Below are 15,937 nucleotides of genomic sequence, written 5' to 3'. Positions count from 1 at the left end.
GAATCATGTTAGCAATTGCCGCATTTTATGATTATGAAATTTGGCAAATGGGTGTCAAAACTGCATTCCTGAATGGATTTCTGGAAGAAGAGTTGTATATGATGCAACCGGAAGGTTTTGTCGGTCCAAAGGGAGCTAACAATGTGTGCAAGCTCCAGCGATCCATTTATGGACTGGTGCAAGCCTCTCGGAGTTGGAATAAACGCTTTGATAGCGTGATCAAAGCATTTGGTTTTATACAGACTTTTGGAGAAGCCTGTATTTACAAGAAAGTGAGTGGGAGCTCAGTAGCATTTCTGATATTATATGTGGATGACATATTGCTGATTGGAAATGATATAGAATTTCTGGATAGCATAAAGGGATACTTGAATAAGAGTTTTTCAATGAAAGACCTCGGTGAAGCTGCATATATATTAGGCATTAAGATCTATAGAGATAGATCAAGACGCTTAATTGGACTTTCACAAAGCACATACCTTGACAAAGTTTTGAAGAAGTTCAAAATGGATCAAGCAAAGAAAGGGTTCTTGCCTGTACTACAAGGTGTGAGATTGAGTAAGACTCAATGCCCGACCACTGCAGAAGATAGAGAGAAGATGAAAGATGTTCCCTATGCTTCAGCCATAGGCTCTATCATGTATGCAATGCTGTGTACCAGACCTGATGTGTGCCTTGCTATAAGTTTAGCAGGGAGGTACCAAAGTAATCCAGGAGTGGATCACTGGACAGCGGTCAAGAACATCCTGAAATACCTGAAAAGGACTAAGGATATGTTTCTCGTTTATGGAGGTGACAAAGAGCTCATCGTAAGTGGTTACGTTGATACAAGCTTTGACACCGATCCGGACAATTCTAAATCGCAAACCGGATACATATTTACATTGAACGGTGGAGCTGTCAGTTGGTGCAGTTCTAAGCAAAGTGTCGTGGCAGGATCTACGTGTGAAGCGGAGTACATAGCTGCTTCGGAAGCAGCAAATGAAGGAGTCTGGACGAAGGAGTTCATATCCGATCTAGGTGTCATACCTAGTGCATCGGGACCAATGAAAATCTTTTGTGACAATACTGGTGCAATTGTCGTAGCAAAGGAATCCAGATTTCACAAGAGAACCAAGCACATCAAAAGACGCTTCAATTCCATCCGGGATTTAGTCCAGGTGGGAGATATAGAAATTTGCAAGATACATACGGATCTGAATGTTGCAGACCCGTTGACTAAGCCTCTTCCACGAGCAAAACATGATCAGCACCAAGACTCCATGGGTGTAAGAATCATTACTGTGTAATCTAGATTATTGACTCTAGTGCAAGTGGGAGACTGAAGGAAATATGCCCTAGAGGCAATAATAAAGTATTATTTATTTCCTTATATCATGATAAATGTTTATTATTCATGCTAGAATTGTATTAACCGGAGACATAATACATGTGTGAATACATAGACAAACAGTGTGTCACTAGTATGTCTCTACTTGACTAGCTTGTTAATCAAAGATGGTTATGTTTCCTAGCCATAGACATGAGTTGTCATTTGATTAACGGGATCACCTCATTAGGAGAATGACGTGATTGACTTGACCCATTCCGTTAGCTTAGCACCCGATCGTTTAGTATGTTGCTATTGCTTTCTTCATGACTTATACATGTTCCTATGACTATGAGATTATGCAACTCCCGTTTACCGGAGGAACACTTTGTGTGCTACCAAATGTCACAACGTAAATGGGTGATTATAAAGGTGCTCTACAGGTGTCTCCAAAGGTACTTGTTGGGTTGGCGTATTTCGAGATTAGGATTTGTCACTCCGATTGTCGGAGAGGTATCTCTGGGCCCACTCAGTAATGCACATCACAATAAGCCTTGCAAGCATTGTGACTAATGAGTTAGTTGCGGGATGATGTATTACGGAACGAGTAAAGAGACTTGCCGGTAACGAGATTGAACTAGGTATCGAGATACCGACGATCGAACCTCGGGCAAGTAACATACCGATGACAAAGGGAACAACGTATGTTGTTATGCGGTCTGACCGATAAAGATCTTCGTAGAATATGTGGGAACCAATATGAGCATCCAGGTTCCGCTATTGGTTATTGACCGAAGAGGTGTCTCGGTCATGTCTACATAGTTCTCGAACCCGTAGGGTCCGCACGCTTAAAGTTACGATGACTGTTATATTATGAGTTTATATGTTTTGATGTACCGAAGGTTGTTCAGAGTCCCGGATGTGATCACGGACATGACGAGGAGTCTCGAAATGGTCGAGACATAAAGATTGATATATTGGACAACTATATTCGGACACCGGAAGTGTTCCGGAGAAGTTTCGGATAAAACCGGAGTGCCGGAGGGGTTACCGGAACCCCCCGGGGAAGTATTGGGCCTTAGTGGGCCTTGAGGGGAGAGAGAGGGCAGCAGCCAGGAGGTGGCGCGCCCCCTCCCATGAGGAGTCCGAATTGGACTAGGGGAGGGGGGCGCAGCCCCTCTTTCCCTCTCCCTCTCCCTCTCCCTCTCTTTCCTTCCCCCCCTCTCTTCCTAGTTGGACTAGGAAAGGGGAGTCCTACTCCTACTAGGAGGAGGACTCCCCCCCTCTCCTTGGCGCGCCCAAAGGCAGCCGGCCTCCCCCTTGCTCCTTTATATACGGGGGCAGGGGGCACCTCAAGACACACTTGATATACGATATTTTAGCCGTGTGCGGTGGCCCCCTCCACCATATTACACCTCGATAATACCGTTGCAGAGCTTAGGCGAAGCCCTGCGTCGGTGGAACATCATCATCGTCACCACGCCGTCGTGCTGGCGAAACTCTCCCTCAACACTTGGCTGGATCAGAGTTCGAGGGACGTCATCGAGCTGAACATGTGCTGAACTCGGAGGTGCCGTGCATTCGGTACTTGATCGGTCGGATCGTGAAGACGTACGACTACATCAACCGCGTTGTGATAACGCTTCCGCTGTCGGTCTACGAGGGTACGTGGACAACACTCTCCCCTCTCGTTGCTATGCATCACCATGATCTTGTGTGTGCGTAGGAATTTTTTTGAAATTACTACGTTCCCCAACAATAAGGTCTGAACTTATCACAAGCAAATACAACTTCTAAAAATTCTTTTTCAGTAGTAGCATAATTTCTCTGGGCACTGTCTAGAGTTTTACTAGCATATTGGATAACATTTAATTTCTTATCAACTCTTTGTCCTAGAACAACACCTACAGCATAATCACTAGCATCACACATAATTTCAAAGGGTAAATTCCAATCAGGTGGCTGAACAATAGGTGCAGAAATCAAGGCTTTCTTAAGTATTTCAAATGCTTCTACACAATCATCATCAAAGATAAAAGGAACATCTTTTTGTAAGAGGTTAGTCAGAGGCCTAGAAATTTTTGAGATGTCCTTAATGAACCTCCTATAAAAACCGGCATGACCAAGGAAACTTCTTATACCTTTAATGTCCTTAGGACACGACATCTTTTCAATAGCATCAACTTTAGCTTTATCAACTTCAATACCTCTTTTAGAAATTTTATGCCCCAAGACAATACCTTCATTCACCATAAAGTGGCACTTTTCCTAATTCAAGACAAGATTAGTTTCTTCACATCTCTGCAAAACTCGATCAAGGTTGCTCAAGCAATCATCAAAAGAAGTTCCATATACAGAGAAATCATCCATGAAAACCTCAACTGTCTTTTCACAAAAATAAGAGAATATAGCCATCATGCATCTTTGAAAGGTCGCAGGTGCATTGCATAAACCAAAAGGCATACGTCTATAAGCAAAGGTACCGAAAGGGCAAGTAAAAGTGGTCTTTTCTTGGTCCTCTTTTGACACAGGTATTTGAGAGAAACCAGAATAACCATCTAGAAAGCAAAAATGTGTATGTTTGGATAATCTTTCTAGCATTTGATCAATAAAAGGTAAAGGGTAATGATCCTTTTTAGTAGCTTTATTTAGTTTACGAAAATCAATTACCATTCTAGAACCTGTAACAATTCTTTGTGGGATCAATTCATCTTTATCATTAGGAACAACAGTAATGCGTCCCTTCTTAGGGACACAATGGACAGGACTTACCCACTGACTATCAGCAACGGGATAAATTATACCTGCCTCCAGAAGCTTTAGTATTTCTTTTCTTACCACTTCTTTCATCTTAGGATTTAACCGTTGTTGGTGATCAACAACTGGTTTAGCGTCTTTCTCCAATTTTATTTTGAGCTGGCATAGAGTGGGATTAATGCCCTTAATATCATCAAGAGTATATCCAATAGCAGCACGGTGCTTCTTCAGAGTTTTCAATAATTTCTTTTCTTCATGCTCTGAAAGGTTAGCACTAATAATAACAGGATATATCTTTTTCTCATCAAGATAAGCATGTTTAAGAGTATCAGGTAATGGTTTAAGCTCAAACACGGGATCACCCTTGGGTGGAGGAGGATCCCGTAGGATTTCAATAGGCAAGTTATGTTTCAAAATAGGTCCCTGTTTAAAGAATACTTTGTTGGGGATCGTAGCAGAATTTTAAAATTTCCTACGCATCACCAAGATCCATCTATGGAGTATACTAGCAACGAGGGGAAAGGAGTGCATCTACATACCCTTGTAGATCGCGAGCGGAAGCGTTCCGATGAACGGGGTTGATGGAGTCGTACTCGCCGTGATCCAAATCACCGATGACCGAGTGCCGAACGGACGACACCTCCGCGTTCAACACACGTACGGAGCAGGGACGTCTCCTCCTTCTTGATCCAGCAAGGGAGAAGGAGAGGTTGATGGAGATCCAGCAGCACGACGGCGTGGTGGTGGAAGTAGCGGGGATCTCGGCAGGGCTTCGCCAAGCTTCTGCGAGAGGGAGAGGTGTTGCAGGGGGAGAGGGAGGCGCCAGGGGCGTTGGTGCTGCTGCCCTCCCTCCCCCCACTATATATAGGGACCCCTGGGGGGCGGCGGCCAAGGGGAAAGGGGGGTGGCTTCCCCCCCAAGCCAAGTGGGGCGCCCCCCACCCCTAGGGTTTCCAACCCTAGGCGCAAGGGGAGGCCCAAGGGGGGGCGCCCCAGCCCACTAAGGGCTGGTTCCCTTCCCACTTCAGCCCATGGGGCCCTCCGGGATAGGTGGCCCCACCCGGTGGACCCCCGGGACCCTTCCTGTGGTCCCGGTACAATACCGATAACCCCCGAAACTTTCCCGGTGGCCGAAACTGGACTTCCCATATATAATTCTTCACCTCCAGAACATTCTGGAACTCCTCGTGACATCCAGGATCTCATCCGGGACTCCGAACAACTTTCGGGTTTCCGCATACTAATATCTCTACAACCCTAGCGTCACCGAACCTTAAGTGTGTAGACCCTACGGGTTCGGGAGACATGGAGACATGACCGAGACGCCTCTCCGGTCAATAACCAACAGCGGGATCTGGATACCCATGTTGGCTCCCACATGTTCCACGATGATCTCATCGGATGAACCACCATGTTGAGGATTCAATCAATCCCGTATACAATTCCCTTTGTCAATCGGTACGTTACTTGCCCGAGATTCGATCATCGGTATCCCAATACCTTGTTCAATCTCGTTACCGGCAAGTCACTTTACTCGTACCGTAATGCATGATCCCGTGGCTAACTCCTTAGTCACATTGAGCTCATTATGATGATGCATTACCGAGTGGGCCCAGAGATACCTCTCCGTCATACGGAGTGACAAATCCCAGTCTCGATCCGTGTCAACCCAACAGACACTTTCAGAGATACCCGTAGTGTACCTTTATAGTCACCCAGTTACGTTGTGACGTTGGGTACACCCAAAGCACTCCTACGGCATCCGGGAGTTACACAATCTCATGGTCTAAGGAAAAGATACTTGACATTGGAAAAGCTCTAGCAAACGAACTACACGATCTTTTATGCTATGCTTAGGATTGGATCTTGTCCATCACATCATTCTCCTAATGATGTGATCTCGTTATCAATGACATCCAATGTCCATAGTCAGGAAACCATGACTATCTGTTGATCAACGAGCTAGTCAACTAGAGGCTTACTAGGGACACGTTGTGGTCTATGTATTCACACATGTATTACGATTTCCGGATAACACAATTATAGCATGAACAATAGACAATTATCATGAACAAAGAAATATAATAATAACCATTTATTATTGCCTCTAGGGCATATTTCCAATAGTCTCCCACTTGCACTAGAGTCAATAATCTAGTTACATTGTGATGAATCGAACACCCATAGCGTTCTGGTGTTGATCATGTTTTGCTCTAGGGAGAGGTTTAGTCAACGGATCTGCTACATTCAGGTCCGTATGTACTTTACAAATATCTATGTCTCCATTCTGAACACTTTCACGAATGGAGTTGAAGCGACGCTTGATATGCCTGGTCCTCCTGTGAAACTTGGGCTCCTTGGCAAGGGCAATAGCTCCAGTGTTGTCACAAAAGAGAGTCATCGGGCCCGACGCATTGGGAATCACCCCTAGATCGGTAATGAACTCCTTCATCCAGATTGCTTCTTGCGCTGCCTCTGAGGCTGCCATGTACTCCGCTTCACATGTAGATCCCGCCATGACGCTTTGCTTGCAACTGCACTAGCTTACTGCTCCTCCATTCAAAATATACACGTATCCGGTTTGTGACTTCGAGTCATCCAGATCTGTGTCGAAGCTAGCGTCGACGTAACCCTTTACGACAAGCTCTTCGTCACCTCCATAAATGAGAAACATATCCTTAGTCCTCTTTAGGTACTTCAGGATATTCTTGACCGCTGTCCAGTGTTCCATGCCGGGATTACTTTGGTACCTTCCTACCAAACTTACGGCAAGGTTTACATCAGGTCTGGTACACAGCATGGCATACATAATAGACCCTATGGCCGAGGCATAGGGGATGACACTCATATTTTCTCTATCTTCTGCCGTGGTCGGGCATTGAGCCGTGCTCAATTGCACACCTTGCAATACAGGCAAGAACCCCTTCTTGGACTGATCCATATTGAACTTCTTCAACATCTTGTCAAGGTATGTACTCTGTGAAAGACCAATGAGGCGTCTTGATCTATCTCTATAAATCTTGATGCCTAATATATAAGCAGCTTCTCCAAGGTCCTTCATTGAAAAACACTGATTCAAATAGGCCTTTATACTTTCCAAGAATTCTATATCATTTCCCATCAATAGTATGTCATCCACATATAATAAGAGAAATGCTACAGAGCTCCCACTCACTTTCTTGTAAACACAGGCTTCTCCATAAGTCTGTGTAAACCCAAACGCTTTGATCATCTCATCAAAACGAATGTTCCAACTCCGAGATGCTTGCACCAGTCCATAGATGGAGCGCTGGAGCTTGCATACCTTGTTAGCATTCTTAGGATCGACAAAACCTTCTGGCTGCATCATATACAATTCTTCCTTAAGAAAGCCGTTAAGGAATGTTGTTTTGACGTCCATTTGCCATATCTCATAATCATAGAATGCGGCAATTGCTAACATGATTCGGACGGACTTCAACTTCGCTACGGGTGAGAAAGTCTCATCGTAGTCAACCCCTTGAACTTGTCGATAACCCTTAGCGACAAGTCGAGCCTTATAGATGGTCACATTACCATCCGCGTCTGTCTTCTTCTTAAAGATCCATTTATTTTCTATGGCTCGCCGATCATCGGGCAAGTCAGTCAAAGTCAATACTTCGTTTTCATACATGGATCCTATCTCGGATTTCATGGCTTCTAGCCATTTGTCGGAATCTGGGCCCGCCATCGCTTCTTCATAGTTCGAAGGTTCACCGTTGTCTAACAACATGATTTCCAGGACAGGGTTACCGAACCACTCTGGTGCGGAACGTGTCCTTGTGGACCTTCGAAGTTCAGCAGTAACTTGATCTGAAGCTTCATTATCATCATCATTAACTTCCTCCCCTGTCGGTGTAGGCACCACAGGAACATCTTCCCGCGCTGCGCTACTTTCCGGTTCGGAAGAGGTGACTATCACCTCATCAAGTTCCACTTTCCTCCCACTCAATTCTTTCGAGAGAAACTCTTTCTCCAGAAAGGACCCATTCTTGGCAACAAAGATCTTGCCTTCGGATCTAAGGTAGAAGGTATACCCAATGGTTTCCTTAGGGTATCCTGAAGACGCATTTTTCCGACTTGGGTTCGAGCTTTTCAGGTTGAAGTTTCTTGACATAAGCATCGCATCCCCAAACTTTTAGAAATGATAGCTTAGGTTTCTTCCCAAACCATAATTCATACGGTGTCGTCTCAACGGATTTCGACGGAGCCCTATTTAAAGTGAATGCGGCAGTCTCTAAAGCATAGCCCCAAAATGAGAGCGGTAGATCGGTAAGAGACATCATAGATCGCACCATATCCAATAGAGTGCGATTACGACGTTCGGACACTCCGTTTCGCTGAGGTGTTCCAGGCGGCGTGAGTTGTGAAACGATTCCACATTTCCTTAAGTCCGTACCAAATTCGTGACTTAAATATTCTCCACCACGATCTGATCGTAAGAACTTTATTTTCCTGTCACGTTGATTCTCAACCTCACTCTGAAATTCCTTGAACTTTTCAAAGGTTTCAGACTTGTGTTTCATTAGGTAGACATACCCATATCTACTTAAGTCATCAGTGAGAGTGAGAACATAACGATATCCTCCGCGAGCCTCAACACTCATTGGACCGCACACATCGGTATGTATGATTTCCAATAAGTTGGTTGCTCGCTCCATTGTTCCGGAGAACGGAGTCTTGGTCATCTTACCCATGAGGCATGGTTCGCACGTGTCAAATGATTCGTAATCAAGAGACTCCAAAAGTCCATCTGCATGGAGCTTCTTCATGCGCTTGACACCAATGTGACCAAGGCGGCAGTGCCACAAGTATGTGGGACTATCGTTATCAACTTTACATCTTTTGGTATTCAGACTATGAATATGTGTAACATCACGTTTGAGATTCATCAAGAATAAACCATTGACCAGCGGGGCATGACCATAAAACATATCTCTCATATAAATAGAACAACCATTATTCTCAGATTTAAATGAGTAGCCATCTCGAATTAAACGAGATCCAGATACAATGTTCATGCTCAAAGCTGGCACTAAATAACAATTATTGAGGTTTAAAACTAATCCCGTAGGTAAATGCAGAGGTAGCGTGCCAACGGCGATCACATCGACCTTGGAACCATTCCTGACGCGCATCGTCACCTCGTCCTTTGCCAGTCTCCGCTTATTCCGCAGTTCCTATTTTGAGTTACAAATATGAGGAACCGCACCAGTATCAAATACCCAGGAGCTACTACGAGTACTGGTAAGGTCCACATCAATTACATGTATATCACATATACCTTTGGTGTTGCCGGCCTTCTTGTCCGCTAAGTATTTGGGGCAGTTCCGCTTCCAGTGACCACTTCCCTTGCAATAAAAGCACTCAGTCTCAGGCTTGGGTCCATTCCTTGACTTCTTCCCAGTAACTGGCTTACCGGGCGCGGCAACTCCCTTGCCGTCCTTCTTGAAGTTCTTCTTGCCCTTGCCTTTCTTGAACTTAGTGGTTTTATTCACCATCAACACTTGATGTTCCTTTCTGATCTCCACCTCCGCTGATTTCAGCATCGAATATACCTCAGGAATGGTCTTTTCCATCCCCTGCATATTGAAGTTCATCACAAGGCTCTTGTAGCTCGGTGGAAGCGACTGAAGGATTCTGTCAATGACCGCGTCATCCGGGAGATTAACTCCCAGCTGAGACAAGCGGTTGTGTAACCCAGACATTCTGAGTATGTGCTCACTAACAGAACTATTTTCCTCCATTTTACAGCTGAAGAACTTGTCGGAGACTTCATATCTCTTGACCCGGGCATGAGCTTGGAAAACCATTTTCAGCTCTTCGAACATCTCATATGCTCCATGTTTCTCAAAACGCTTTTGGAGACCCGGTTCTAAGCTGTAAAGCATGCCGCACTGAACGAGGGTGTAATCATCAGCACGTGATTGCCAAGCGTTCATAACGTCTTGGTTCTCTGGGATTGGTGCTACACCTAGCGGTGCTTCTAGGACATAATCTTTCTTGGCAGCTATGAGGATGATCCTCAGGTTCCGGACCCAGTCCGTATAGTTACTGCCATCATCTTTCAGCTTGGTTTTCTCTAGGAACGCGTTGAAGTTGAGGACAACGTGGGCCATTTGATCTACAAGACATATTGTAAAGATTTTAGACTTAGTTCATGATAATTAAGTTCATATAATCAAATTATTCAATGAACTCCCACTCAGATAGACATCCCTCTAGTCATCTAAGTGAAACATGATCCGAGTTAACTAGGCCGTGTTCGATCATCACGTGAGACGGACTAGTCAAGATCGGTGAACATCTCCATGTTGATCGTATCTTCTATACGACTCATGCTCGACCTTTTGGTCCTCCGTGTTCCGAGGCCATGTCTGTACATGCTAGGCTCGTCAAGTCAACCTAAGTGTATTGCGTGTGTTCCGAGGCCATGTCTGTACATGCTAGGCTCGTCAACACCCGTTGTATGCGAACGTTAGAATCTATCACACCCGATCATCACGTGGTGCTTCGAAACAACGAACCTTCGCAACGGTGCACAGTTAGGGGGAACACTTTCTTGAAATTATTATAAGGGATCATCTTACTTACTACCGTCGTTCTAAGCAAATAAGATGCAAAACATGATAAACATCACATGCAATCAAATAGTGACATGATATGGCCAATATCATTTTGCTCCTTTGATCTCCATCTTCGGGGCACCATGATCATCTTCGTCACCGGCATGACACCATGATCTCCATCATTGTGTCTTCATGAAGTTGTCACGCCAACGATTACTTCTACTTCTATGGCTAACGCGTTTAGCAACAAAGTAAAGTAATTTACATGGCGTTATTCAATGACACGCAGGTCATACAAAAAATAAAGACAACTCCTATGGCTCCTGCCGGTTGTCATACTCATCGACATGCAAGTCGTGATTCCTATTACAAGAATATGATCAATCTCATACATCACATATATCATTCATCACATCTTCTGGCCATACCACATCATATAGCACATGCTGCAAAAACAATTTAGACGTCCCCTAATTGTTGTTGCAAGTTTTTACGTGGCTTGTATAGGTTTCTAGCAAGAACGTTTCTTACCTACGTAAAACCACAACGTGATATGCCAATTTCTATTTACCCTTCATAAGGACCCTTTTCATCGAATCCGTTCCGACTAAAGTGGGAGAGACAGACACCCGCTAGCCACCTTATGCAACTAGTGCATGTCAGTCAGTGGAACCTGTCTCACGTAAGCGTACGTGTAAGGTCGGTCCGGGCCGCTTCATCCCACAATGTCGCCGAAACAAGATAAGACTAGTAGCGGCAAGAAGAATTGGCAACATCTACGCCCACAACTGCTTTGTGTTCTACTCGTGCATAGTAACTATGCATAAACCTGGCTCATGATGCCACTGTTGGGGATCGTAGCAGAATTTTAAAATTTTCTACGCATCACCAAGATCCATCTATGGAGTATACTAGCAACGAGGGGAAAGGAGTGCATCTACATACCCTTGTAGATCGCGAGCGGAAGCGTTCCGATGAACGGGGTTGATGGAGTCGTACTCGCCGTGATCCAAATCACCGATGACCGAGTGCCGAACGGACGGCACCTCCGCGTTCAACACACGTACGGAGCAGCGACGTCTCCTCCTTCTTGATCCAGCAAGGGGGCAGGAGAAGTTGATGGAGATCCAGCAGCACGACGGCGTGGTGGTGGAAGTAGCGGGGATCTCGGCAGGGCTTCGCCAAGCTTCTGCGAGAGGGAGAGGTGTTGCAGGGGGAGAGGGAGGCGCCAGGGGCGTTGGTGCTGCTGCCCTCCCTCCCCCCCACTATATATAGGGACCCCTGGGGGGCGCCGGCCCTGGGAGATCAGATCTCCAAGGGGGGCGGCGGCCAAGGGGAAAGGGGGGTGGCTTCCCCCCAAGCCAAGTGGGGCGCCCCCCATCCCTACGGTTTCCAACCCTAGGCGCAGGGGGAGGCCCAAGGGGGGGCGCCCCAGCCCACTAAGGGCTGGTTCCCTTCCCACTTCAGCCCATGGGGCCCTCCGGGATAGGTGGCCCCACCCGGTGGACCCCCGGGACCCTTCCGGTGGTCCCGGTACAATACCGATAACTCCCGAAACTTTCCCGGTGGCCGAAACTGGACTTCCCATATATAATTCTTCACCTCCGGACCATTCCGGAACTCCTCGTGACGTCCGGGATCTCATCCGGGACTCCGAACAACTTTTGGGTTTCCGCATACTAATATCTCTACAACCCTAGCGTCACCGAACCTTAAGTGTGTAGACCCTACGGGTTCGGGAAACAGGCAGACATGACCGAGACGCCTCTCCGGTCAATAACCAACAGCGGGATCTGGATACCCATGTTGGCTCCCACATGTTCGACGATGATCTCATCGGATGAACCACGATGTCGAGGATTCAATCAATCCCGTATACAATTCCCTTTGTCAATCGGTACGTTACTTGCCCGAGATTCGATCGTCGGTATCCCAATACCTTGTTCAATCTCGTTACCGGCAAGTCACTTTACTCGTACCGTAATGCATGATCCCGTGGCTAACTCCTTAGTCACATTGAGCTCATTATGATGATGCATTACCGAGTGGGCCCAGAGATACCTCTCCGTCATACGGAGTGACAAATCCAAGTCTCGATCCGTGTCAACCCAACAGACACTTTAAGAGATACCCGTAGTGTACCTTTATAGTCACCCAGTTACGTTGTGACGTTGGGTACACCCAAAGCACTCCTACGGCATCCGGGAGTTACACGATCTCATGGTCTAAGGAAAAGATACTTGACATTGGAAAAGCTCTAGCAAAAGAACTACACGATCTTTTATGCTATGCTTAGGATTGGGTCTTGTCCATCACATCATTCTCCTAATGATGTGATCCCGTTATCAATGACATCCAATGTCCATAGTCAGGAAACCATGACTATCTGTTGATCAACGAGCTAGTCAACAAGAGGCTTACTAGGGACACGTTGTGGTCTATGTATTCACACATGTATTACGATTTCCGGATAACACAATTATAGCATGAAAAATAGATAATTATCATGAACCAAAGAAATATAATAATAACCATTTATTATTGCCTCTAGGGCATATTTCCAACATACTTCATCTATTTCCCTTCTTTCATTCATAAACATATCATTTTCATGGTCGAGCAAATATTGTTCTAAAGGATCATTAGGAGGCACAACAATAGAAGCAAGACAAATAATTTCATCTTTACTAGGCAAATCTTTATCATGGGGTTGTCTACCAAATTTAGCAAAATTAAACTCATGAGACATATCCCCCAAACCAATATTAACAACATCCTTTTTGCAGTCTATCCTAGCATTAACAATATTCAAGAAGGGTCTACCAAATATAATGGGACAAAATTTATCTTGTGGGGAACCAAGAATAAGAAAATCAGCAGGATATTTAACTTTCCCACACAAGACTTCAACATCTCTAACAATCCCAACTGGTGAAATAGTGTCTCTATTGGCAAGCTTAATTGTAACATCAATTTCCTCTATCTCAGCAGGTGCAATATCATGCATAATTTCTTTGTATAAGGAATGAGGTATTGCACTTGCACTAGCACCCATATCACATAAGCCATGATAGCAATGATCACCTATTTTAACAGAAATAACAGGCATGCCTACAACAGGTCTATGTTTATTTTTAGTATCAGGTCTAGCAATTCTAGCAGTTTCATCATAGAAGTAAATAACATGCCCATCAATATTATCGACCAAGAGATATTTAACCATAGCAATACTAGGTTCAACTTTGATTTTCTCAGGGGGCGTAGGTGTTCTAATATTACTTTTGTTGACCACGGTTGAAGCTTTAGCATGATCCTTTATTCTAACAGGGAAAGGTGGTTTCTCAATATAAGCAGTAGGAACAACATGATCAACATTATAAGTGATAGTCTTTTCTTCAACTTTAATAGTTGCAACTACTTTTACTTGAATGGGAGGATTATATTTAAACCACTTCTCCTTAGGGAGATCAACATGAGTAGCAAAGGATTCATAGAAAGAAGCTACTATCTCAGAGTCAAGTCCATGTTTAGTGCTAAATTCATGGAAAACATCGGTATCCATAAAAGATTTAACACAATCAAACATAGGTGTTATACCTGACTCCTTACCTTCGTTGAGATCCCAATCTTTAGAGTTGCGTTTAATTCTTTCCAATAAATCCCATTTGAATTCAATAGTCTTCATCATAAAACAACCAGTACAAGAAGTATCGAGCATGGAGCGATTATTGAGAGAAAGCCGAGCATAAATTTTTTGAATAATAATTTCTCTTGAGAGCTCATGATTGGGGCATGAATATAACATTGACTTAAGCCTCCCCCAAGCTTGAGCGATGCTTTCTCCTTCGCGAGGCCAAAAATTATATATATAATTACGATCACGATGAACAAGATGCATAGGATAAAACTTCTGATGAAATTCCAATTTCAGTCGGTTGTAGTTCCATGATCCCATATCATCACATAGCCTAAACCATGTCAATGCCTTTCCCTTCAAAGATAAAGGGAAGACCTTCTTCTTGATAGCATCCTCGGGCATACCTGCAAGCTTAAATAATCCACAAACTTCATCCACATAGATTAGGTGCAAATCGGGATGTAATGTTCCATCACCTGTGAAAGGATTAGCTAGCAGTTTCTCTATCATACCCGAAGGAATTTAAAAGTAAACCTTTTCAGTAGGTTCAGTAGGTTGAGGAGCAACTCTTTGCTCTACTGGTCGAGGTGAAGATACCCCGAACAAGCCCCTCAAAGGATTACTTTCCATAGTAACAAGTGACAGTAAATTTCAGCACACTATATAAATTTTTCCTTACCAAATTCCACTTACCAAAGGCGCTTCACTCCCCGGCAACGGCGCTAGAAAAGAGTCCTGATGACCCACAAGTATAGGGGATCTATCGTAGTCCTTTCGATAAGTAAGAGTGTCGAACCCAACGAGGAGCAGAAGGAAATGACAAGCGGTTTTCAGTAAGGTATTCTCTGCAAGCACTGAAATTATCGGTAACAGATAGTTTTGTGATAAGGTAATTTGTAATAGGTGACAAGTAAAAAAGGTAAATAAGGTGCAGCAAGATGGCCCAATCCTTTTTGTAGCAAAGGACAAGCCTGGACAAACTCTTATATGAAGGAAAACGCTCCCGAGGACACATGGGAATTATTGTCAAGCTAGTTTTCATCACGCTCATATGATTCGCGTTCGTTACTTTGATAATTTGATATGTGGGTGGACTGGTGCTTGGGTACTGCCCTTCCTTGGACAAGCATCCCACTTATGATTAACCCCTATTGCAAGCATCCGCAACTACAAAATAAGTATTAAGGTAAACCTAACCATAGCATGAAACACGTGGATCCAAATCAACCCCTTACGAATCAACGCATAAACTAGGGTTTAAGCTTCTCTTACTCTAGCAACCCATCATCTACTTATTACTTCCCAATGCCTTCCTCTAGGCCCAAATAATCGTGAAGTGTCATGTAGTCGACGTTCACATAACACCACTAGAGGAGAGACAACATACATCTCATCAAAATATCAAACGAATACCAAATTCACATAACTACTTATAGCAAGACTTCTCCCATGTCCTCAGGAACAAACATAACTACTCACAAATCATATTCATGTTCATAATCAGAGGGGTACTAATATGCATAAAGGATCTGAACATATGATCTTTCACCAAATAAACCAACTAGCATCAACTACAAGGAGTAATCAACACTACTAGCAACCCACAGGTACCAATCTGAGGCTTTGGGGCAAAGATTGGATACAAGAG

Source organism: Aegilops tauschii, chromosome 3, assembly GCF_002575655.3.
Source record: "Aegilops tauschii subsp. strangulata cultivar AL8/78 chromosome 3, Aet v6.0, whole genome shotgun sequence".
Taxonomy (NCBI): Eukaryota; Viridiplantae; Streptophyta; class Magnoliopsida; order Poales; family Poaceae; genus Aegilops; species Aegilops tauschii.
The sequence above is the reverse complement of the archived record's forward strand: the minus strand, read 5'-3'. Positions refer to the sequence as shown.